We start from the raw sequence: 27,309 nt of genomic DNA on the forward strand, positions 1-27,309 counted from the left end.
GCTTAAGGGCCACCAGGTCTCTTAGAGAAAGCCTTTGTCTCACTTTCTCAGCATCACCCCCACCCCTAATGGACAAGGCTATCCTTTCAGTTTGGAAGCCCCAACATGCTGAATGACCCTGGCTTATTGCCATACCTAATATCATTTTGCACATGTTAATGCTCCATTAACACGAGTTAATGCAACAGGTTGGCCATGGCTTCAGAGGCCTCCATATACCGGAATATCGATGTGTAGGTTTTTAAAGGTAGCCTACTGAGTGTCCACATAGGAGTTTGTCGAGCAGTGTGAGCACGCAGCACTCTGCGCAATGTTAGCTGAAGGGGTGGAGACCTATACTTTTGATGCTAAAGGTCCCAGGTTCAATCCCCATTGACAACCCATGGTGGTGGGTCATTACAAAATATCGGCCACTACAAGGATTTGAGTTCCTGTGGAGCATCAGAAGCTGGAGGAACCAGGCTTGCCAAATGAAAGAAAACAAGAATAGTAAAGAAATACCTTTTATTTTTAAGCTTTCAAGAAAGTGTTACAAACAAAAAGTACCTTATAACAAACACAGACATCACTTGAGCAGGGGCATCATGTGCTATGGGTTAAGAGGGGCAGTTGCCCACACCAGTCCTTGGTTTGCCCCTCCCGAATTTTCATAGGTCTATATTCTTCATTATATTTTCTACTTTGTGCCTCCCATATAAATATATTTCAGGAATATAATATAATCACATATAATGTTCTATATGCTGACACAACTTTGCCCCCCAACCCCCATATATTTTTTTCCCAAAATTATGCCCCTGACCTGGAGGACACTTGGAAAAGCAGATGGGGATCCTCAACAGAGTAGCCTTATTTGTGGAATTCAGCTTCCCTTGGCAGTCTGCCCCATCTCAGGTTCACTGACCGTCAGAGCATGGTGTCAGGCAAGTTTATATTATCTGGCCATAGCTGGAGATGGGACACTGTACGGGGTGTGCTCGTGCTCTGATGTGATACTGAGCATTCTCTCTCTCTCGGGTGCTTCGCTGCCTGGTTCTTGCTCATATGCTCAGGGTCTAACTGATTGCCATATGTGAGGTCAGGAAGGAATTTTTCCTCAGATCAGATTGGCAGTGACCTTCTGGGGGCTTCATCTTCCTCTGCAGCCTGGTGTGCAAGTTGTTTGCCATGATCATCTTGGAATATCTCAGTTCCCTGCCATTGCAAGGGCCTTGAGCATGGGCCATCTGGGTCCCTTCTATTCTCTGCCTGTGACATGTATTTGTTTGGTCTCCTGAGGACCGTTAATATCTTGATCTAATTTCAGTTGCTGGATTCAGTGTGCAGCTGCTGGGTGCTGGTGGTGGCCGGTGATATACAGGCAGTCAGATTAAATGATCTGCTGGTCCCTTCTGGCCTAAAATTCTATGACTCCATGGCTTTTAAAGAACCTAAATATGGCTGCTTTAGGATGCAGATTTATGCCTAGCAACAGTCATAGCACCAGTGGGCCACTAAGCTACCTTTGTGGGTAGTTTCCATATATAATTTTTGTGTGTTTCTTTTAATACTGTAGGGTGCCAATAGATCCTGGAAGAATGCCCTGCCTCCCTACTAGTCATTTCAAAATCCTCTATCTTTGCTTGTCACATGCAGTCTGTAGATTGCACTCCAGCTTCCATGCTGCTAAGGCTGTTGGTTGGGGGCATTCACATCAAGCTTAACTCGTGTTATTAGCATAAACTGTTGCTTTTCTAAGTGTTATTTTTAACGTGACAGTGAGAGAATTAGCTGCTTTTCCAGGCATGAGATGGAGGGAAAATTTGTGGCACAGGAGAAATAAGGGCCAAATTCTATGCTGATTTACACCCATATAACCCCTGTGAGATCCTGTGGCTGTAAGACAATGCAAAATGTGGCCTGTGTCTATCTTTAGTGTAATGCAGAGACATAAGTGTTGCTAAAACTATGGGTTTTCCTTGTACGTTATTCAGTTTATGTCCCCATATGGAACTTTCTCTTGCCTTGGGGATATATATATTGATTCATCACCCAGGGAGCTCTACTTCAGGATTACTATCTGCAGTGTTTAGATGAGATAAATTATCAGTATTTAAAAGTCCTTATTAAAAACTTTTTACAATAAAACGTTCTCTAAGATCTTTTCCAAGATGTTGACACAACATAGTTTTTTCTTGAAGCTTTTTTCTTCTTTAATTTTAATATTTTGTTGCCTCCAGAGAATAAAACAAAGAAATTCATACGAATCAGGAGAGAACAGGAGAACTTACAGTTAACCATTCCCAACAAAAACACACTCACACAAAATAAGTTCATTGGGTAAAGAATTGTGAAAGAGCCTGCTGGCTCCCGTGCTATGAAGAGGTCTTGATCATGTTAGAAGTTTTCAATTACAGAATAAGTTCATATTTCAAAATATAAAATATTGGTAAAACTGAATAATCAGAGTCTTCTGTGGTAACTGCAAACTGAAACCAAAGTACTGGACCTCTGTATCACCAGGCAGAGAAAGATGGGTGCTTGCTAGTCTGCACAACGGAAATTTTCAAAACAAACCATTTACATTGTACAAATCTCAACTTGTGATCTTGTCGGATAACATATGCTAAGGGCCAGATCCTGCAAATACTTCAGCAGGTGAGAAACTGTACTCAGTGAGTAAAGTTACACATGTGCTTAAGTGTTTACAGGACTGGATCTTAGGTGAGACTGGTCTGTATGTGGCAAGAAAGCCTAAAATAACAGAAGAAAGAAACCTTAAGTGCTGCAGAAAGCAAGTCTGATGATCATGTAGACAACAGTCTCCCCCAATGGGTCTGTTATTGAACTAATGCCCACAGTGTGCTGTTGGGAAAGGAAGTTTATTTTTATCATACAGGATTTGAGGCATTTGTGGTCATAGTGGTACTTGCAAGATTATGGCCTCATCCCTGGTGCCTTAGATAAATTCCAGTTTGGGTAGCTGTGTCCTGTTTCTCCACAATTCCACCACCAATTGCAACAAGGAGAGGTCAAACTCTCTCGTGATAGACATGCATTGAAGTCAGTGAAGTTACACCAGCAGAGAATCTAGCCCACCAACCTTCTTGTCATAAACTGTTATTTCACTTCAGAAGTGGCTGAAAAGATTACCTGCGCAATTTAAAAAAGGAAGTTGGGGAAATCTGGTCAGAAAGTCATCTGGATAATTCAAAGGAAGGTTTACTTTCAAATGCAATTATTCCCAAATGCGAATGATCTTTCTTTTAGATTTTCTTTGTAAACATATAGCTTTGGAACAGTAACTGGGACATAAGCATTCTTTACTGACTGGGTTTCTGTTATCATATACTTTAATATTTGATGTTCTGATCTTCACAATTTTTTAAATTTGGCCTCTAGGAAAAGCTGCTCTGTAATTTCTGATCTTTCTAACGCTAAGAATAAGAATTTTGTTTAGTGTGTTGACTGACAATATGTATAATTCATGTTTCTGAGCCAAAGTGTTTTTTTCCTTTAACAACAGCTTTGCATTGACTGTAGTATTTCTCCCCACCTTATCAGATTTTATTATATTACCAGTATCATTATTTCTAAAGCAAAAAATAAAATGTATATCATCAAGATGTTAATTCTAACAGGAAGTCTTACTTGAAGGCTTAAATTCAAACCTTTTATTAAATTTCCCAACACAAGAAATCCTCCCTTATGTGTATCTCTCTTTTTCCCCAATATATCTGTTCTGTGGTCAGATAAATTATGTTGGTGGTTGGTTCTGCTAAAAACCCTTCCAATAACCTTTGTTGCCAGAACATCGAGCTATAAAAATCAGTTTTAGCTCCCATAGTTCCAGTAGGCGCACATATATTAAGTTTGAAGTATTTGAAGATTCCCTGCAATTATCATTCTCCTTTTAATAGTGCAATATATAATGGAAATGCTGTGAAAGAGTGTCACTCTGGTGTATTTGGATTACCTGCAGCTACAGGAGTGAGTGCTTTCTAATGTATAACGAATGCTGAGGCTGTGCTTAGATTTGCCCAAGGCTTGTTTTGCCTTAAAATGCTGCATTTTGTTTGGGGGTTGTTTGTTTCAGGGAAAACTGTTATTGTACCTTAAAAGGGTTTAACAATAGTCCCTGGAGAATTTTGGGGTTAGTGTTCCACATGTCTACATTTTCAATACTGGTTGGTGAAAGCAAGCACCGAACTTTTTGCATAGCTGATCTTTTATATGCTGGTCGAAAGATTGTCCTTGAAGAAAACCCCTATTGCTGTAGCAGCATAGCCAAGACTATAACTGGGCAGAGAGGTAGTCTACTCTGCTGTTACACCAGGACATTCAAAGGGAGGAGTGGGGAACTCAACAGTCTACCTCTAATAGAGATGAGACTGTTAAAGAGGCCATAGGAAACCAATGAATATTCTTGTCTACAACCTGTTTTTCTGGAGGAGTGACTATATCTGAGCAAGTAAATATGTATTTATTTTTAACATTCTAGTCCTGAGATAAGAACCATGCACAGAAAGTGTATCAAGTGTGCCAGGAGTCAGTATGTAGGCCCAAGATCTCCACATCTATGACCCTGTCCTCCAGTGGTTCCCCTTAGACACACAGGTTCTGCAAGCCAACCCCTCTACTATTTCTGCAGGGAAGCGGAGAACAACTCCTAATTCAAACCCAATGGATGATACAGGTGGTAACTGAGTGCGAACTCACTGCATTTCCTCTACGTGGGAAGTGCCAGACTTAATTCTAAATTTCCTTCGTTAGATTAAAGTTAGGGTCCTTAACCCTCTCGTTATAACACAGGCTTTGTAGTCTGTTTGCTATAACACTAAGTATTTCTATAGCACTTTTTATCCAGGAATCTGAAAAAAACTTTACCAGTATTAGCTCACACTCAAAAAACTCCTATTTCTTCCATGTGTTATTTTACAGAGGGACAAACTAAGGCAAAGAGAGGTTACAAGATGTGCCAAAGACACACAGCAGCCCTGGTGTAGCCAGGAACAACGTCCAGGAATCTTGGCTCACAGATTCCTGTTCAAACCACTAGACCACACTGCTATCCTAATTAATGATATGGGCATAGCACTGGACTTTTCAGACTGCCTTGCATGCTTTCTCTTGTCTATTTGTGACAATTTTATGTTAAAGTAAAATTATTGGATCAGAATAGTGGGGTTTTTTTATTACTATGGTACAAAATCCATTTTTAGGCCTACTTTTCTTGCATTAGCAATATAGCCTGGTAAAAATATTTTCTACATTTATGTCCAAATCTTAGACAAATTATTCCATTATAAAATGAAAAATATATATTTTCTGACATGCCTTTTGGCCATTTAAAATGTTCCTATTCTTATGGGATTCAACAACTGTTCCTTAAAGCATGCCACAGGCATGTGAATGATAATGCAATCATAAGCCCAGGTCTGAAAAGACTCACATACAAACATTTTCTTGGATTTCCAACAACTTTAAAAAACAAGGTTTGGCAACTGCAAACAAAACTCTTGTAGCCTTTCGCTGTTCACCCATTTGACATGCAGAACCCAGCACTGAAACAGATTTGCCGTTATGATTCCTCTTGCAACTTTTGGTCATCAAAATTACCTACAGTTTAAGTATCACTAATAAATAGCATAATGACATTTTTTTCTCAGTTATTTTGAAAAAGGCCCATATATGGACCCTGGTCCCTGGAGAATGTAGCAAATTCAGCACAGGCAAAGCCAAATCCTGCAGACTTGGGAGTAAGTGCTAGTTTTTTCTTGAAAGATTGAGCCCAGAGAGTCCTTCCAGATTCAGGAGACAAACTGGTTTAGTGATGGTCCCCAGGAAGTCAGCTCATTTATTTTTCTGGGTCAGCCACTGGCAGGAATACTGTCACCCTGGAATGATTGAAAGATCAAAGTGTATAAAGAGGGAGAAAACTCGCTCGCTTGTTGAGAACTATCTTACAAATAAGAAAACAGCAGCATGAGAAATGGGGGAGATAGGGGAATAGGTAAAAGGATTAGGGGACAAGATGAAATGTGACCCAACACTTGAAAGATTTCAATATATGAAATCGTTTGTTTTCCAATTGCCCCTCTCCCAGAAGTCCCTACTGTAATCAGCCAGTTAACTACTTACATGTGTAATCCACACTAGGAGAGTGTAGTTCTTTGTCCTGTTCTAGAGGCTGGTTCATATATGGGATAAAATCCTACTCCAACTACCAGCTAGAAGAGTTACTACTTTAGCTCAAGCTTGTTTTTAGCACTGAAGGTCAAACCTCAATGATGGCCCTAGTGTGGGTCTCTCTCTCTCTCCCTCTCTACTTAAATATATTGTAATGGGCTTCTCTCCCTCCGTTAGCTGGGTTGCAGGTGGGTGTGGTTCAAGAGAGAGACTCGGGAGGCTGGATGGGGAAACAGGTGTTGCTGACAATTTTGGCAGCATTTAAGTTTGTTCAATTTTTTTGGACAATTTGGTCTTGCCTCATTCTTTCAGACAACCCTGATGCTACAATATCTGTCCATAGCACTCCAACGAATTATCCTTAGATGGCTGTGGATGGTGGCTACCACTCAACCATTTGTCTGCATCCAGGTCATGCTGAGGGCTACATGTCTGCTGTCAGGTCAATTGGAGAAGATCCATTGAAGCTAATGGTGCTCCACCAATTTACATCAACAGAGAAATTTGAACAAAGTCTTCACAGGTCTGGGGCTTCCTGATCTCCAGAAAATGATCCCATGAAGGGGTGGCAATGAATTTAGGGACAGTTCTTCCAGAACAGGCAGAATGATGTCAGGGACACACAGCTCACCAAGGTCAATCCTGATGAACCGCGGCATTCACAGATGAGGAAATCATGTAACCAAAACACTGTTCCCAAATTCACATACTCATTGCAGCAGCCTCCCTCTGAGATAACTGTGAGGGGAAACTGTAACCAGAAACTCTCCTAACACCTCTCAGAGCTCTGATAGGGCTCTTGTTATATGATTAGACTTCCACAGAGGCAAACAAACTGCAAAACTAGTTCTCTTCAAGAGGCTCAACACTGCTGTTCGAGGACTATGTTTTCTCTTGGCTGAAGAGACATCTCTCCATAGATCCAGGGTCTTACTTCTGCACTAAAGCCTCAAAGAAGTTGCTGCTGTTCTGTTTCCTCTCTCTCCTCCAGCCCTCACCTCCCTTGACCCACAAAGCCACATAGTCAGGGGAATGCTTGCCCATTTTAGTATAATTCTTTTGACCAGTTTTGGTGCCTCTTGCGGCCCAAAGTTACAACCTGACCTATAGTAATATCTCAGTAAATATATTGGAGATAAACTAATTGCACATGAATTAGTGAAGAACCAGATAGACAATCAAAGTCAGAAGGGAATTTGTAAGTGAAACATATATATTTACCAGCATCACAGAAAGAGCTGCTCATGTCCTGTATTTCACCCTAGTTTTCCTAGTCCACACTGGACCTCAGTAGCTGCAGATGTGCATTCACTCTGGGATGGATTTACATTTTGGCAAAAACTTGAAGGGAGTCGTATTGTCATCTACGTCTGTTGTGACTACAAAAAAATAAGATAATTGCATGTATAATTTCCATATGCAAATTATTGCCTGGATTCAGTTAATTTGTTACTGAAAATGCTTCCAAGGTGGTGGGAGGTCTGTCAAAGGAAAGATACTAAAGGATAAATTAATTGTTGTTTAATAATACAATTTTCTCTACGTATTAAAATAAAGAGTATGAAGACAAGTAACCACTATGCACCATTACCAGATGAAATACCATCTAATCACATTATCAGATTATACTATATTTTTGTATGAATCAGCAAATGTTTAATGTGTTTTTTTTCTCTAAAGGCAAAAAGAATCATATTACAGAGGATTAAAACTATGTAAAATATCTAGATTAATATCGCATCACTTAGGAATAAAGAACATGATGGGTAATGGGTAGATGACCCAGTTACAAAAATGTGGTGATTTAAATACAAAAATTCAACATGAAGTATTTTTAAACCTCACACCATTTAAAAGTCTTTGACTATACTTCAACAAAGGAGCCTTCTGTTATGCAAAGAAGTTGTACATCCTGGCACAGAAAGAAACATGAATTTGATTTTAATTGAAAGAAACCTTGACACCATCTCACCTAAGAAGCAGGTTTGTTTTTATTTCACAATGAAGCTATCATTCAAAATATGAATGGGCAATGTTCCCTCCTAGCTACATGGGTTTGTAATCCAGCAGTGAGCAAAGATGCTGAGGGCATGGCCAAAAAAGTAAACTGCATTAACCCAGCATAGCCAAAGCCCCCTTGTCTTTGTACCACACAGTTGAACAAAATAGGCACAGTCACTAGTAGGAATCGTTGCGGGGGGGGGGGGGTTATAAAAGAAGACGAGCCACTGTAAGAGCAAGATTGTGTAGTAGCCAGTCCATAATTAAGGTTGAAGCTGACTTCCCATTATAAGCCTGATTTTCAAGTCTTGAAACTCTCTCCTCCTCCCAAAAAACCAGTCCCTCTGAAATTTTTCATGCCATATCTCAATCCAGGGTGGAAGTTTCTGGAAAGTTTGGGACAAGCCAGGATTTTTAAATTATGTTGTCTGAAATTTTTCCTTCTGAAGTTTTGAAAAATGTCTTGACTTTTTGGCTCATCCTCTCTCCAAATGGCTCAAACTCATAGAAAGTAATATTCTACCTCTACCCTGCACCCCTTTAGTCATCACTTATGAGCTTTCCTTAAATAGGTAAGTCATCATTCTCTCTATATTAAAACAGATGGAGTACAAAACCTTAGGTTTTATGTTGGGATTCTTCAACAATTTATTAACAGCTTGAATTACATTCTCTTGAGGGTTTATCCTGCCTGTTGAATCTGATTACATTGAAGTCCTTTGTTCATCCAGGGACACATTTGATCTACATATGATATTAAAAATGAAACAACCCATGCCTGAACAATATGTTTGTGACACAAACTGAAGAAGCCTGGAAGTTCAAATTTCCATCATGTAATCTTTTCCTAATGATATCAACCTTGAACACACGTTTGCCTGTTTCTCCCATAAAAGCTCCCACTTCCATCTTTCATGCATGAAATGCCCTCTCCAAACTAACCCATTAGACCAGTACCCTCTCCTCCTTCACATCCCTTCTCAAGATCCACTTCCACTGCGACACCTACAGAAATCAGCTAGCTGATGATGACTAGGTTGCAGGCTACGTCATCCCCAAGGAATCTTCTTTGCAGAAAATTAGATTCCTTAAAATCTGACTTCAGTTAACTTTACCCAAGAGAAAGAAAAGTGCTCTCTGAGATAGAATTTATATTTTCATCCCCTGGCCAACTTTCTGGTTGAGTCGGGCTGGAGGACATTGCTCCAACGACAATGTGGTAGGGAACAGAAAAGCAGTGCTACTCACTTTCCTTTTAACCTTGTTTATACTAGGAAATGATGTCATGTTATTTTAAAACATGTTACCAAACATTTTTTAATGAACATGATTTTAAACGGGACTTGCATAAAAATAAATAATAATATGGAGACCGGGCAAGTCATGTTTAAAAAAAAAACGGCTGACCATGATCAGCTAGCATGTTTTTTGAGCACAACTTGTCCTGTCCTGTCAGCTGACACATTTTAAAACACCACCTATATTTCCAGTCTCGACATGACCATAGAAGACTGAAAAAGTCACAGCCATTATTCTTTTCTATAGACACAGCAGTCTGCGCACACTCATTGTTTAGTGGGACAAGGCACTCCCTGCACTTGACTATAAAAGTAGTTCAGTGTTAGGGGCCCAATCCTGTTCCCACTGAAGTCAATAGAAGTTTTGCCACTAGTTATAATGAAGCCAAAACTGGGCCCAAATTTTGTAGTTAGGTCATCAGGGGACAGGACTAAAACTTGCTTTTTAAAGCAGTACATTGTGGGTGTTCCCCACATGCAATTCCACAGGAGAGTATTTTACAGCCCAAGTCTGACTTCACTCTTCAGAGACCAAAGGGCAGGCCATCTATTTTCTCAATCTTTTCCCTCTCGGAATTGAGTGAGAGCTATCCACGCAGGCGGGTTCATGAGGCAGGTGTAGGAAGTTTTCTCCAATACCTTTTGGTCTCTTTTCTTTTCCCCTCTATTATTAAAAAAATTGTCTCATGATAGCCAGTTGTTCCATTTCATTTTTCCCTTCAGATTATTGAAACTTGTTATATTTTGCAGGTGTGTTGGTTGTTGTATTATGCATGTATCTGGTTCAAAATCAGTCACTGACTGCAGCTAAGCCCTTTGGTCTGAGGGTCTCTGTCCACTGGACAGTTTCTTCCGTGGATGTCAATCCCTTGTGTGACTGAGTTGCCATGGTAGTTTCTGATACAGAAGCTCTCGTGCCAAAACTGGTGTTTAGATCTGGAGGGAAAGTTTTGCTCATTGCACTGGAGAAAATATTATGCTGATGACTTAGGCTATGTCTACACTATGGACCTTGCAGGGGCACAGCTGAACCGCTGAAGCTGCGCTGCTGTAAGGTCTCCTGTGTAGCTGCTCTATGCCGGCGGCAGAAAGCTCTCTCACTGGCATAAGTAAACCACCCCCAATGAGTGGTGGTAGCTATGTCAGTGGCAGACCATCTCCCGCCGACATAGCGCTGTCCACACTGGCGCTTTTGTCTGTGAAACTTATGTCGGTCAAGGGTGTGTTTCTTCACACCCTGACCATCAAAAGCTTTGCCGAAAAAAGTGCTAGTGTAGACAAAGCCTTAGTTCCCCTCTCTTTTTATCTGCATCTTGTTAAGTACTTGACCTCATCTACTCCTAACAGACTGGCAGAGAGGATTGCAGGCTTTCCTTCCCCAAACCATCAATCCCTCCAAGTCTGTCAGCAGATACACAGAATCATAGAAATGTAGGACTGGGAGGGACCTTGAGAGGTCATCTAGTTCGGTCCCCTGCACTGAGACAGGACTAAATATTATCTAGACCATCCCTGATAGGTGTTTGTCTAACCTGTTCTTAAAAACTTCCACTGAGAGGGATTCCACAATCTTCCTAGGTAATTTGTTCCAATGCTTAACTACCCTTACCATTGGGAAGTTTTTCATAATGTCTAACTTAACTCTCCCTTGCTGCAATTTAAGCCCACTGCTTCTACTCCTGTCCTCAGTGGATAAGGAGAACAATTTATCACCTGCTCTTTACAACAACTTTTCATCTACTTGAAGACAGTTATCATGTCCCCCCTAAGTCTTCTCTTCCCCAGACTAAACAAACTGTTTTTCAGTTTTTCCTCATAGGTCATCTTTTCTAGATCTTTAATCATTTTTGTGGCTCTTCTCTGGACTTTCTCCAATTTGTCCACATCTTTCCTGAAGTGTGGTGCCCAGAACTGGACACAAAACTCCAGCTGAGCCTTATCAGTGCTGGGTACAGTGGAAGAATTATTTATTGTCTTGTTTACCACACTGCTGCTAATACACCCCAGAATGACGTTCACTTTGTTTGCAACAGTGTTACACTGTTGACTCATATTTAGTTTGTGATCAACTATAACCCCCAGATCCTTTTCTGCAGTACTCCTTCTTAGGCAGCCATTTCCATTTTGTATTTGTTCAATTGATTTACTCCTTCCTAAAGGAAGGAATGAGGGGGTTCTTCATGAGATTACCTCTAATTTATGTAGAAATGGGGTAGTTAATTAAGAACCCTCTTTCTCCCAAAATGTTCACATGTTTCAGAACCTTAGGGAGTTGGTTATAGATATGATCAACCAAGTCCCTAGACAACCCTCTGCACAGCAGAAGTGCCAAAATCTCCAGAAAAACCCCACCCATCTCTCACATTTCCTGCCACGCTTTAGTGTGTGGGAATGCTAGAAGTCTCACATGAAAGCTTGTTCACTGAGACTGAGTCCAATTTTAAGATGCAAAAAGCTTGGATAGTTCAGATACAAATGTCAGAACAACATCCAAACTCCTAAGAGTCTCCCATCCCTGGTCTCATATTCTTAGGGTGACCAGATGTCCTGATTTTATAGGGATAGTCCCAATTTTGGGGTCTTTTTCTTTTATAGGCTCCTATTACCACCCACTGTCCCTGTCCCAATTTTTCACATTTGCTGTCTGGTCACCCTATATATTCTCCTGACTTTGGAAAAGTCACGTTCACACCTGACGTTTTTCATTGGGTATTATTCTGCTTTGGTACTAGGTAACCACACAACAGAAAGAGATAGAAAGGATATGCAGAGCAGAAGTGACACCAACTTAATTTTTAAGTATGTAGCAAACCTTTCAGTGTGTTTGTGGCCTGCTAACTACATTCAATAAATTGCCATCTTCTATGCAGGAACCAGTCATGATGGCAAGGAAAACAGTGAGAGAGAGAGAGAGAGAGCGTAGAGACTGATCTACTTTCACTATCATTTTAACAATTACTGGAGTGCAGCTCAAAACTCCGCTTTCTGCAGGGGGAAAAGCAGTTTATGGCACAGACATTGGGTGTAAAAGCTCTACACTATCATATAAATATTCCGTTTTGTTTCTCTTTCAGACACAGAGTTTATAAAATATGCACATTCACATACGCCAACAGCTTTATCGGTACAAACACAACAGATTCCTAAACAACTAGAGGGCTAGATTCAAGATTATTCCAACCCAACTTTGGTGTATTTTCACTCTTTTGTAACCTTTTGCAAACGTTGTAATTCTTTGTTATTTTTAAATGCTCCGGGGCTAGTTTTTTTTTTCCTTAATGAATATTCTATATAAACGAAAAAGCCTTAGCAGTCATGAACAATCCTGCAATATCAAACTAGTGAACATACCTAACAAGACTTAGCAACTAAGTGGTACTCAATGGGCTTTACTAACTTTAACTTATTTTCCCAGCATACCTGTGAGGTGGATACAGCAACACTATTCCTACCAGACAGATAAGGAATTAAAAGACAGACTCACCCAAAATCACATAGGAAGTCTTTGGCAGAGCAGGAAATGGAACCCAGGTATCCTGACTCAGCTGTGTGTCTTAGCTATAAGGCCTCCTTTCTCACACAAGGACTGATCCAAAGCCCACCAAGGTCAAGGGGCGTCTTGCCACTGACTTTAATGGACTCTGTGTTAGGCTTAATCATGGGAAATTAACAAAATTTGTGTTAGGGAACAAGTGTGAACATTATGCTTCCGACCCAACAGGCAAAAAAAAGCAGGGAATCAATAAGTGACCATTTTTTTTAAACCCTTGGTAGCATCTTTTTTGTGGCTACAGAATTAAAAAATATTTAAAATGTGAATAATAATTTCAACTGAGTAGTATCTTTTCTTATAAATTATAAAGGAAGGCAGCACAAAAATCCCAGATCAGTGTCTAGTTATCAAGTCCTAAACGAAACACTGTTCCTTATTGGCCATCCAATCCATGCAATGGAGTTTAAATGTTTCCCTCATCTTAAAGGACTTTGTCAAATAGGTATAAAAATGTATCTAACAATGGGCATAAGGAGAAGGGGTGGGGACAAAAAGAAGGTATTAAGTGTTTTGTGCTCCTTGGGAAAACAGGAGCATGGATTTTGCAGTGAAACATGCAAACATGCAGTGAAACAGTGAAGATTATTTTCTTCTTAAGCTCTATGACAAAAATTCTGGGCTGCTCATTAACACATGCAATAAGGGATCTTATGCTGCACATGGATTTATCCAGGCAAATCCATTAAAATTAATTGGAGATGTTGAGTAAATGCCTGTTCACCACACCAAAATATCCCCCCTATGAAAAAAGCAGGAAAGAGATCCTGTATCAGGCTAGCAATGTTCACTTGAAACACCTCACACTGGTAGCAAGTGTTGGTCCTGCTGAGAAAGAGTTAAGTGAATTCCACTGACTCACTAAAGCAGGTGACTCCTTATCCCACTTGGATAGGTGGGAGTGTCTCTCTGGACACAGAGGATCTAGGATGTGAGCTGAGCAGTTTAGGAGAAGGAGCCCCAGGAGCATCCAACTCATGAGAAGGCTGGGGTTGAAACTTATCTCATTGTTCATTTTGGGTTGATAAAGCCAAACCCCAAAAGGGGCACTTTTTTATTCTACCATGTACCAACTGTGTGCAAAAGCAGGTTGGAAAAGGCACTAAACAGCACTACCCAGGAAACAGTGAGGAGAAATCAATGAACCACAAAAGCATTCCTTCTAAGACTAAGCTACTCTTCACTTTAACACTAACAGATGACCCAGGGCTCCTAAGAAAAGGCCCAAACAAACCTCCAGTATTCTCTTCTCAATCTGAGGTGGTCAAGAACATATTTGAACCAAGCACAACTCTTCCCTTCTCAAGAGCTTCTCACAGTATCCCTCAGTGCGAGCAAACACTTAAATAGTCAATTTGTCCAACCTGTGTGGCAGTGTTCATCCTAATAAATTAATTATTTCAGCTCACATGGACGGGTTGGTGTTTACAATACAGTATCACAAGCATTGTAAACAAACACAAAAAGGAAACTGTGCTCCCCCAGGTACAATAGATGCAGGAGCATCTGATTATCCTGTGATGCTGGGAAAGTGATAAAAATGCTGTGCTTCCGTGCATTTCTACAGCTTTGACAGTAATGTTCTCCTTGACCACTGTGTGGATGGATCAGATCATGGCACCGAGGCCTCAAACTGGGGCAGGTTGTGCCAGGTTAGCAACCCAACACTTTTTTTTTTTAGGATGCCGTCTTGTTCTCCGGGACCTAATTTCTTTTTTTTAAAAAGTCTCTAACCCTTATGGATGCAGAGAAAAATCAAGGAAACATGAAACAAGTGTCAATTGATGTAGCAATGTCTGCAGCAAGCCTGAAACAACAGATCTGAGAGGTGTGAACTGCACCATTCATCCAATTACCTGATGGTGGGAAACTCAGATGTCCAATGATGATTTAAATGTCAACATTTGTAACTATTTCAGTGATATCACAGCATGGAAGAAAAGAGAGGAAGGATCACAGACCTGCACAATCTACAGTCAGTGTAGGCAGATCATTCGTCGGGTTTTAAGATGGACAGTGTTGCTTTTCTAAGGTCTGTCCTCCATCTGATACTGAGAAAAAATATGGGCGTGGTTTTGTCTGATATCAGATGGGGTTCCATTTTGAAGAGCACCTGGTCCCGTCCACTGCAAGGTCATGCTGATAGAGTGGGATCACCCAGGCTGGGATGGGCTTTGGCCCATACCATTCGCAGAGGTACCGGAAGGTTTGGTATTCTGGGAATGCATGAGTGGTCACCCTATGTCATTAGCATCTTATTTTGGTGCCAATAACAGATGGTGTTTGGGAGAGCAGCAGCATTTCTTGTACCTAATGTGCCCCATGGAGCTAAGTGGCCTAAGGGGCTGAGTAGAGCCCAAGTGCGGCCTCTAAGTCACACCAAGGAGAAGGCAATCCCACAGAGCCCAAAGGCCATCCAAGCCACACCGGAGGGGAAACAATTCCAGGAAAACATAAAAAGGGCCAAGTCTGCACTGAAGGTGTGCGGGCTTCCTCCCTGACCCTAGTGACTGCTGCTCCTCCCTCTGCTGGAGGCTTCCTGCAGACTCAGGCAGACAGCACTGCATCACTTACACTCAGTTCACATTTTCAAGCTTTTCTTTACAACCATGAGGGCTGGAAACTTTTTTTTTAAAATGAATCTTAGATTCTGATGTCATCACAAGTCTCTGGGATCCAGAGATTAGCATGTGCCTATTGTGTCTCGGGAGTATCCTAACATCACTCAGAGAGCCCAGCAGAACCCGCGGGATCACAGTTTCAACATCTGCAGAATCTGTTGTGAGTGGGGGGCAGAGCTCAGTGAGGGGGTAGAGCCTAGCATTTGGGTGGAGCTTGAGAGGGGTACCACCATCTCTCCCTCCCCTATTTCAGCTCTGATAGCACCTCTGGTAGTTTGATGTTCTGCCAACTGCCACAGTCCTTTTTAACTGGCTATCTACTGTAGGTTTAAGGTACCCATTTTTTGTGGGGGAGGATATGTATGCAGGCCTGGCGACAGCAATTCCGGGCCTCAGGGCAGAACAGTCAAAGGGCCCCCCAGGCCCAGCATGGCACAGAGCTGGACCATGTGCGGCGGCTGGTGCACACAGGCACACACAAGCCGCGCCCGTACGGAAGCGGTCCGCCTGACATTTGGGCAATGCTGCACCTGTGCTTGCTGGTGCCCAGTGAGGTGCTGCTGGCTGCGCTGTGGGGCACGCTCTTCCGGCACGGCCAAGGTTTCCATGTGTCCGCCCGGCTGCCTTTGCTACTGCCGGTACCACCCCCTGCATGCCTAGGAGTGGTAGCGGCGGCAGCCAGGGGTCCCCAGGCCCTTTTAAATCACCTGGGGCCCTGGGCAATTATCCCCTTTGCCAGCTCACCCCCCGGGGCGTCAGCGGGCCTGTATGTATGTGACTGTAGTGCTCATGATAGGTGTCAGAATATCAGCACTGGAACCTAAACTCTGCTCTCTAGATACCTAGGTACTCAGATGACCCTTATAACTATAGTATCTGAATCCAGCACAAACATTAATGGATTTTATCCTCACAGCACTCCTATGGGGTAGGGAGGGATTAACCTCATTTTACAGATGGGGTCTATGGCATAGGATAGATTAAGTGACTTGCCAAAAGTCACAAGTCATTGACAGAGCCAGGTCCAGTGCCTGAATCATGAGATCATGCTTCCTACCCACCTTATCCACTAAAGAGTGTCAGTGTGAACGGTTGTAGTACGCCACACTACCCTGCCAGCATACCTCAGCCCTGGGTGGATGCAATCACCAAGGGATGAAGCCGGATCCTTGGCCCTTCTGCTGAGACTGCCAAGGAAGGAGCCACGTCTGGGAGTTCTGTGATGCAGATGTTTGTCTTCCAAGAACTGGGCCACAACCAGCAACTCCTTTTAACCAGATCACTGAACAGCCTTCAGGTAGCATTTGTGTGCCAGTTTTAAATGGGTTTTTCTGGACCACAGCCCTCTCAATTCACTTTTTTGTCAATAGACGTGAAAGAAATTACCTGAAATGATGCAACTGTTATTTTTTCCAGGCATTTTTCAAGACCTTCTCGAAGGAACAAGTACACACACCCGCACTCCCGCCACTTTGCTCCTCTCCACATGCTGTGGTTTCTCTCATATACTATAACATTTACAGTAACTTTACTAGAAGGCAGCTGGATTCAGCTCCCTCAGGAAACAATCAATTCCACTATTTAGCATCCCTCTAAGTGCATTTTCAGCAGGTAAAGAGAAATTTTCTGCCTCCATGCAAGGGCAGAGCCGAGCTCAGGCCCCAAACTTGGATCTGCCCCCTGGCAACATTATTCTCTGCCATCACCAGGCTGCCTAACTAGCTCTGCTCTGTTTTGATATTCTTCAGTCAGGGGAAACAGGAAAGGTGTTAGAGATACAAACAACTGCCCATTCCCCATTTAATATTTGTGTTTTGTTTTTAAGTCCTTTTGCTTCTGCCTCTGTCAACAGCTCTGATTGTATATAAACTTGGTTTTGTGCATCCAAACACACAGTGTAAAACCCTCTTAGCAGCCAGTCCAGCATCCCTTAGTTATGTCAGCAAGGCCTGCAGATCGGGGCCCATAATGAAGTCATTATTTCCACAGACAAAAATCACTAGAAGTGGAGTGTCTTTCTCACCAAACTGTAGTATGTACACTTCAATGTACTGAAAAAATCTGGGACTTCCATTCCACCTGACCCTAAGAGTTGATGAAGGCAAATCCTAATGAAGTGACTTCCAAAAACAACATTGTTTTTTTTTAAATACATAGGAACTGGAGTAAAGTCCTAATTCATAAGATGTTCCAGCCCTGCAGGACTCTCTCAAAGAGCATTTACGCAGCTAAACAGATGTGCATGTATCTAGATTCTAAAGCACTGTAACTTTTCCACTCTTGTATTGACATCTCTGTACTGGATCAGGTTACCATATTAGTAGGGGTCCTGTGCTCTAAAACAATCAGTCATTCTCTTCTGTGGATAACCAGCCCTTGTATGTAAATATTCTGTTCTTATTCTGTACTCAGCACAAAGTTACACACATTTGTCTGCATCATTTTAGACTCCTAATGCATTTGATATTGCTTCATATGTTCTCAAGTGATAAAAAATAACTTAGATTTCATTGCTATGCACCAGTGTTTTACTTTACTATCCCAAGTGTGACTAACCTGTGTCTATTCCTTAGATGTGCACATTTTTAACTATACACTTGTTGTTATGTCTACCAATGGAAAATTTTCAAACTTCTCATATAAAGGGAAAGATTGCTGTTGCACCATGGCTGCTCCCTTCCATCTTCTCTGCACTAGAGAATTGCACCTTTACAATTTGTATTTCAAACAAATGTTGATAACAGGCAATAGTACATGTCCATCTTTGCAACACCCGTTCATTGTGGGTACCTATCCCCCAGTTCTCAACACAAAGTTCTTGAAGCAGGTATTTGTTGGTACAGCAATTCACAGTTGAGAGATACCGTGCCCACATTCCTTTTAGACGTGAATTTTCCATGTATTAAAATCACATGTATTTTGTAAAATTAAACGACAAAATATTCTTATTTTTAAATAACAAAAGGCTCAGGATTGCTGCTTTGCACCTCATAAACCAAGACCTGTACACCTAGAATTCCAAAACCAATTATGCAAAATGATTCTGTGGTGGACACGATAGTAGTGAACTTCGCTCTGAAAAAAATGGAGTTGCAGTGATATCAGCAATTCTTGTGCACCACTGCTAGCCCTTGCGTGTGTGGAGCTGAAATGGAATGGAATGATAATGCAACAGGGGCTTGTAATGCCAACATTCTCTAGCGCAAACAAGGTTAGTAAGTAGACTAAACATAAAGAAATAATGCAGGGTCATTCAGCTCTATTTGCCTGATACTGCTGAAGGGTCTGAAATGAATTTGCCCTCAATGGCCTTCTCTATGCTACAATATTTTTAAATGGTCCTCCATTGCACAAGCACTGGTACATAGCTCCACTGGTGATAGCAACAGTGAGGGCACTAGTGTAAACGGGATCTGAAAGAGGTTAGATGACAAAGAGGAAAAAAAAACCTGTGCCCTGTCTACACTAGAGCTCACCCTATTGGTATCACTAGTGGAGGTGCACAAGTGCTAGAGCTATACTGGTATATTCCCCTACATTTTTCAGTGTACGTAAAGCCTAACAGAAGAACACTATGAATTGATCATTACAAAAATTTGATTCCTACCTCAATAAGGAGCAAAGGGACACGCTGGCAGCCAACTTTTCCAAGCAAGAAACTGTAGGGGACTCAGACTTCATGGTGCACCAACTGGGCTGCCGCAACTAATCTTGTGTAGGTTACACACATCGCTTACAGCAGTCACCAGTAAAATATGACATGTAAAGCTTCTAATAAATCAACCTGCCCCTGATGTTTTGCTGTATCCCCCTACACCATGAACACTAGAATAAGATTAATTACTTTATTAATAATAATCATTATTATTTGCATTACCACCTAGGAGCCCAAGCCATGGACCAACGCCCCACTGTGCTAAGTGTTATTCAAACAGATAGAACAAACAGTTTACAAATAAGTATAAAATAAGAGAGGACTACTTGCCTATGCAGTATATAGCAATCTTTTTATACTGACCACCGTTTCACATCACGGATTAGGAGATTCCTCTTAGTTCATCTCCTCTTACCCAGAGTGACTGGACAGTATTTCTGCAACAGTATAGAGGAAAAAACAGTACTAAGACAATAAAGAGTCAGAATCCAATTTGAAGCAGACTGAAGAGCAATGCAAGTGATCTCTGCTCACCTTAACTCCTAGCAAACATTACTAAATGCATTTAATAATGCTTATTTTCCTTATTGAAATTAAAGTAGCATGATAACTCTACTAAGTCTATAAACATTCATATGCATTGCAGTTAACTTGTAAAGCGCTGTTTACTTTCTGTTTTCTCACTTTGTAATTCTTAAATACTTTTGGTTTCTTATAACCTGACTTGAATTGAACTATTCTGCATGGGACACATTCACTGTACCATCCTTCAAAAGGAAGGTAACAACACATGCCTTCCCAAGAGGAAGTCTTCCTAAAGAGTACAAGCAAAAGAAGGCAAAGCAAAGGAAAGACTTGTAATAGCCCAGGTCTGTATAGAAAGGTCTGCTAGAGATGGAATAATGGATTAGAGAACCAACCCCATAAAAACTGTCAAGATACAGGGGGGCTGGAACAACTTGTATAGTGGGGGTGTTGAGAGTCACTGAACCAAACTGTAAACCCTGTATATGATGGAGACCACTCCAAGCCGGGGGGGGGGGGGTGCGGCAGCATCACAGGCACCCCTAGTTCCACACCTATGTCCAGATACAATGCTAGGCACTCAAAGAAGGGATAGGGCACTTGCCAGCTACTCCTCCCACACCAGGTACTTATCATATATAGCACTGTAATTAGTCCATGTCACTAACATGACAACACTGTAATACCGGAGGTGATCTCACATGCAATATGTAATAGCAAATTACAGCAGTCACCAACTATCAAATTGGTGTTCCGTATTCATTAATTACCCTCAGATCTTAAAGTGACTTTTCCTATTAACAGTCAACTGTCACAAAATTTTGTATTAATTTAAATGGCAGAGGAGATGAGCTTACATAACATGTGCAACTACAGGGGAAGGAAGAAGGGATAACAGTAAGGAATAACATACTTAATATTGGTCTCCCCATTCTGCATGTCTTCTCCTTGATCTGCCTCTGTAACAAGCACACTGGATATTACCCCAATAAGATTCTGAGCATTACAATGACAATTCTTAGGATCTCCCCGGAGACCATCCAGACTCTGATTAGTTTCACAAACTGCTCCCACTTCCTAATCTATTTTCCAGAAAAAATTTCCACTAGATAAAAACATTTCTGGGCCCAAATTTTTTTGTAGACACTGTACATCCCCATCTGTTACTTAAAAGTAAAATGTTTAACTCTCTACTCCCTTCTCTAGAAGAACGCCAAACATGAAAATCAAAGCCTGATTCTCATCTACACTCAGGGTATGGCTATGCTGCAGTTTGAATAGCATGTGTAGGCATACCCGAGCTAGCTTTGATTAGGTTAGCTTGCTAAAAATAGCAGTGTACCCACAGCAGTACAGGTAGCACAATGAACTAGCTGCCTCAGTATGTCCCTCGGCAGGACTGTACTTGGGCTGCTAGCCCATGCCACAGCAGCTACATGTCTATTTTTATCAAGCTAGCCTGATCAAAGCTAGTGTGGGTATGGCTACACATGCTGCAGTTGTGTCCCCCCAAGTATAGTACAGACATATGCTAAGACTGCTTTACTCTAGTCTGGCGGTATAGGATAAAGCAACCCCAGTGTAAATGAGAATCAGGCACTTGTATTCTGCAAACTGCCTGAGTTTAACTTGGTAGATATATACTGGTAGTATGGAAATCATGCATAGAGAACTCAGGATCAAATTATAATAAGGCGTCACAGCAAAGATAATAAAACAGTTTGGGGCTTAAATAATGCTGATCTATATTTTATTAGTAGTACTACTATTTATTTATATGAGAGTAGTGCTCAATAGCGCAAATCTCCCCACTGTGCTAAGCACTGTGCAAATGCATGGACACGGTCCCAATTCCAAAGAGTTTAAAGCAGGAAGAATTGCTGGCTGTAAAATAAACCGATGAAAAGGATCCTCAACCAGAGCATAACTGCAGTTGCTGCAGCAGAAGAACCTGATGTGTAGCAAACAGAAACATATTAGAAATGGCTGGAGAGGGGGAGGGAAATAATCACTTGCTGAGGCCACGTGAGTATGGCTGGCTACAAAAACACTAAGGGTAGATATAGTCCATTTAGCATCATAAAATGACTTTGCTACATACCAACTAATAGCAACTGAAAGACTGTTTTCATTTCTGAACTCACAAATGTGTGGCATTTCTAGGCTCCCATTTGAGTGTGCTATGAAGCTTAGAGAGCTGAAAATGCAAAAGAGCTCATTGAACAGCATTTCAGAAAAACTGTCTTCTTCCCACTCAAAGAAAGGTTAGCTCGTACCAGAAAAGCAGAGTCTGCTAAAAGACACACTCACTAGGATACACACTATCATTTCCAAATGTCCCTCACAGATGGCTCTCTGTCTGGAAGTGTGATTTTGAAGATACTGATTGCTCTTCCTCAAAACACAGTAAGAAATACAAAGACAAATTACTGTCACGCATTTAAAGGGAAAAATATATTTCTCTGCTAGATGAGTAGTAAATCTACAGGAAGAGCTTCTCTTACTCATAGCTAAAAAGCTTCTAACCGTCTGGAGAGGAGAGAGGTGAAACATGGATGCATATAGGGACTGCTGTGCTGGTAAGGGAGCCTGAACAAAGAAGAAGCAATTGTACAAGAAAAGTTGGTAAGAATGTGCTTTGTACCACATATTACAGCTTACAAGTTTCACGCAAGGAAGCCTTATAAACACTGTGAAATATGGAGTAAAACTACCAAATCTGGTGATTGTGTAATATATACTAACAGTGCCCTGCACAATTATAGCAGCTACAAGTTCAATAAAGTACGACTGATTTGCCAGACTGCTTCTGCTTGTTGCTCAGGATGGTTAGGTGCATGTGCAGAGGTATCACTTCACAAATCAGGAAGGTGGGTGCTCCTCTTCTTGCGACACTGGAAAGACCATACCTAGGACACTGCGTTCAGCCTGGGGCCTACATAAAACCAGGTGCTACAGTATCAGTGACCTCTGCAGCGTCTAAGAGCCCACATATTTAAATCAACCAAAACTTAACCTCATGTATCCAGAGATCTCCCCACACACCTCAGAGATTTCCACAGACTGCAACTTAAAGTCTGCAGCTCTGGTGACCTCCTGCTCTTGGCCATACAAATGATCAATACGAGTTCTGTATGTGAGCCCAGGGGCCTGGTCCTCCATTGCCCTGCACCATATGGAGTCATTTACATCAGTACAAAGCCAAACATAAAATACTATACCGAATCAGAATGGTAGCATTTCACATTCACTTTACACTGGTAGAAACGTCTACTCTAGGGGCAGGGCCTGTTAATCTGGCCCCAGGTGTTATGCTCACAGCTGATGCCCTGCCTTGGATATTCAGGTGAGGACTTTGACACTAACTCTAATAGATGGGCAGTGAAAAGGCACAAGACAAGCTTGTATCTCAAGAACCTGTTGCAGGTTATTTACTGGGAGTAGGGCAATATCCCTATACTGTCGCTGGCCTCTGTCCCAATAGGTCCTACATGCCAGTCTCTTTCTACTGCACCCATTCCCATTGCTGAGTCAAACAGCAGTTGTTGAAGAAGTGTGACATCCAGTGGCAAAGGCTTTAAAACTAGAGCCAGTAAGGAATTTTTCAACTAAACTTTTTTGACCAAAACTGCTGATTCAGAGAAACTGGAACTGTTCACAGGAAAGAGTCAGTTTTGATGAATTTCCCACTTCAAAACATTGTTGAACAACACAGCTTCAGAAAAGCTCCCTTTTTGACTTTCATTTTTAAATTAAAGTTAATTTAAGGTTAAAAATAAAAAAGACAAAGTCAAAACAAAATGCTTTGATTTACCTGATCTGAAAAAATAAACAAACCACAGGTTTTAGGTTTGCAAAAATTTTAAAGATTTGATTTTTCATTCAGATTTGGGATGGGAACGTTTTTCAAACTCTTTTCTAGTCCTTTCTGCCCCGCTCTATTTAAAATCTCAAACTAGTGCCTGAGATCTGACACCACTAATATTCTGGGCATTCAAAGTCCCCATCCTATATGGCACAGCCACAATCAGAAATTATACTGACATCAAACTCAGATGGAAAGCCAGGCCTCCCCATCCACAAATGTTAAAGCAAGGGGCACCTTCCTGTAACCAGCTTTCCCTCATCTCCCCTGGTACAGTGAGAGCTCCCCCCTGCTTCTTTCAATCTACTTTAGCCACTGCCAATCCCCCATTCTTATTGTCTTTTAGCATGGCTTTACTCTCCTCCTCCCACCTACCTTGATTACCAAAAATTCATTGACTAATGTCCTTCCACACTATACTCCCACACCGTTCCCAGACCATAGTTCAAAGCCAGTCCACTTGCAAACCCAAAGGGTTTTGAACAATCACACTCCTCCCATCTCAGAACAAATGCCCCCCATAAAAAATGAACAGAAAAATCCCCCTAACAATCAGCTTTTCCCTTCCAGGAAGAAAGCCCAGCTGCTGGTAGAGATCAGCCTCCTGGTCCTTTTCCACAGTTCCCCTTTCCTGCTGCTCTCCATACCCCAACACCCCCACCTATCTCCACCAGCAACCACATGGCACCCAGGCCCCAGCACACTTTGATTCAGGATCTCTACTACTGAGTCCCCTCTAGTTCCTACAAACAATCCTTCATTGTCACTCCTGTTATGACCAACTGCTTATCTGAAGCCTGGGAGTAAACTCTCCAGGTAGCTGCAATCTGGGACCTTCAGGCTTCGTCCCAGGCTGAGTGGTTCACAGCACTCCACCAACATCCTGTTTCCCTGGCCACACCAGCTCTGCCAAGGTTCTGACAATCCCTTCTCCAGATTGTCCCCTCACTGCTGGAAACTCCAGTTACTGTTCTGCTCTCAGATGCTTCTACGACTCCCACCACACAGGCTCCTTGAAAAGCAGCAGCCATCTTACCTCTCCTGTATGATGAGAACAGGCAAACCTTCTCCAGCGGGCTGTGGAAGAATATCCTATGGGAAGCAGCAGAAGTCCTTCTGCTTGAGTAATTTAAAACTGAAAAAAAGGTTGAATATACTGGCTGGGACAATCCTCCACAGGCAGGTGCTAGCCTAGATGTCGGAACTGGTTGTTCTATAGGACCAAACAACAGGCAAAACTGCTATTTTTCACAGTGATAACAGAGCAGCATCACACACTCCAGACCTTAACCAGCTCCCATGGACTTCAGCTCTCTGCGCTTCTAATACATCTTGACCTTTAACCAGCAAAATTCACCCTGCTGTGAAGTCACTGAAATCAGCAGGTACAAGGTTATGCCTAGAGTCCACAAAAATGTGTGCTTGTGACAGGGTCTCTCATTGCACAGGCAATATTTTCAGGTGACAAACGAAGGAAGGTGTTACACAACATGGTCTGCAAAATCCTCACTGAAAAAGTTACAGAGACATGTGCTGGCTGGTTCTGGCTGTGCCCAGGATTTCATAGCAGAAGTTCATGAGGAATTTATCTGTCAAAATTTGAAAGACGCATTAAATCCGACAAGAACTGCAGGACAGGGGCCAACATCTGCAAATATGAGCATGCTTTACTGATATTTACAACAAAGAAACTTTTGAAATAGGATATTCAGCCGGGATCTTCATTTTGTGAAGCTGTTGAATATTGTAGTATATATAGGTATTCCCCTACACAAAAAATTGTTAGAGATCATACTGCTAAACTGCATAACCCACCAACCCAAACTGTAACAAGCAAGTAAGTAGTTAAGTCATTCAGCACTCCACTTACCAGTTCCCTATCTCAACTTTCACTACCTCCTTCCATCGTCCAAACTCAACTGCACAGCCTTAACTCCAAGGTCACACTTTTCCACATACAAATAACACACTATAGACTTCATCACTGTGTATAGGGAATATATCTTAATTTAGCTGAGGTCAGAGATCAAGCTGTGTGTGTGTGTGTGTGCGCGCGTGTGTGTGTGTGATTGCGAGGGATCGCATATGTGCATTGGGGTTATCTGCTGCAATTGAAAAGGACTTTGCTTTGGAGCTATGTCTGTAGGGCTGAATCCCCTCTCACTTGGACTGGCGTAAATCAAGAATATGCTACTGAAGCCAGTAGAGTTACACAGGTGCAAAACTGGTGTTAGTGAGAGGAGAATCAAGCCTAGTGGGTTTGTCTATCATGATGTGTGGGTGAAAAAGCCTGTGAATTGAACATGTATTATCTAACTAGTGAATTCCTTGTTTTTTATTGATCACCTTGACAGGAAATGAACTCAACTAACTATAAGTTAGTTATAGGTTTTTTTGTGGGGGCTATAACTATTATATAACCAATACAGAGTGTTGCACTCATCTTACTGATAAAATTAAAGAACGCTATAGGAAAGAAGGTAAACTAAGTTTTTCAGGGTAGGTGCAATATTTTATGTGTATTCTTGCTACTTTAAAGCATCACATACAGTGCTATCTGAATAATATAAAAAAAGTTTTTAAATATAATGACACAATTTGGGGCACTTTTAGCAATGCTCTGAGATGACAATACCAACAATGAACATCTTCCTATGCTGTGGAATAAAACAATAAGATCTTCATAAGTTTCTATGCCATACTTTTTATTTTCAAATAAAATAGAAAAATACAATTAAATTCAACCTGAATACAACCGAGAATACAAAATTGACTGAAATACGGACGGGGACACTCGGCAGATGAATAGTCCTCAGTGCAGAGTAGGGTCTTTACTGGGGTTGAAAATAAGTTAGTTATGATTTAACAATGTTAGGACCATTTGAAAGTGGTCCATCCTGTGCAGAACACAGTGGTTGGTTACATGTACATGCAGCTTGGGACACATGCTGGAAGAACGAGGAGGCCTTGTGGCACCTGAGAGACTAACAAATTTATTTGGGCGTAAGCTTTCTAGGGCTAAAGCCCACTTCATCAGATGCATGCAGTGGAAAATACAGCAGGAAGATATATATATAAATCTATATACAGAGAACATGAAAAAATGGGGGGTTACCATATCAACTCTTAACGAGACCAATCGATTAAGGTGGGCTATTTGCCTGCCTCCTTACTGTGTCTTGATCTGGATATTCACTTCCTTGCCCCGGCAGGAAACCCAGCTATTAAAAAGTGAATTAATATAGAATAAAAAACAGACATATTTAGTATTTTCCTTTTAAGGCCTGATCCTGCAAACACATATACATGTACCAGCAGGATTTGGCTGGGATGTAGTGGAAACTATTGACAGGTTTCAGAGTAACAGCCGTGTTAGTCTGTATTCTCAAAAAGAAAAGGAGTACTTGTGGTACCTTAGAGACTAACCAATTGTTAAACCCTGGATTTGTGCTGAAAATGGCCCACCTTGATTATCATACACATTGTAAGGAGAGTGGTCACTTTAGATAAGCTATTACCAGCAGGAGAGTGGGTTTGTGTGGGGGGGGTAGGGGGGAGGAGAGAAAAGCTGGATTTGTGCTGGAAATGGCCCAACTTGATTATCATACACATTGTAAGGAGAGTGA

General features: G+C 41.6%; 1 long non-coding RNA gene across 2 annotated transcripts; it reads right to left on the minus strand.

The window, feature by feature from the left end:
* Positions 1-488: 488 nt before the first annotated feature.
* LOC122461420 lies at positions 489-27,025 on the minus strand. 2 transcript variants are annotated; one of them, XR_006283293.1, is made up of 4 exons: positions 26,857-27,025; positions 24,720-25,272; positions 7,390-7,547; positions 489-5,876 (listed from the first exon to the last, which is right to left on the minus strand). It is a non-coding gene; the product is annotated as an uncharacterized LOC122461420 (long non-coding RNA). The 2 variants fall into 2 exon arrangements; XR_006283294.1 differs by lacking the exon at positions 24,720-25,272 and having other exon boundaries at positions 1,687-5,876.
* Between the last annotated feature and the right edge of the window lie 284 nt (positions 27,026-27,309).

Source organism: Chelonia mydas, chromosome 8, assembly GCF_015237465.2.
Source record: "Chelonia mydas isolate rCheMyd1 chromosome 8, rCheMyd1.pri.v2, whole genome shotgun sequence".
NCBI lineage: Eukaryota > Metazoa > Chordata > Testudines > Cheloniidae > Chelonia > Chelonia mydas.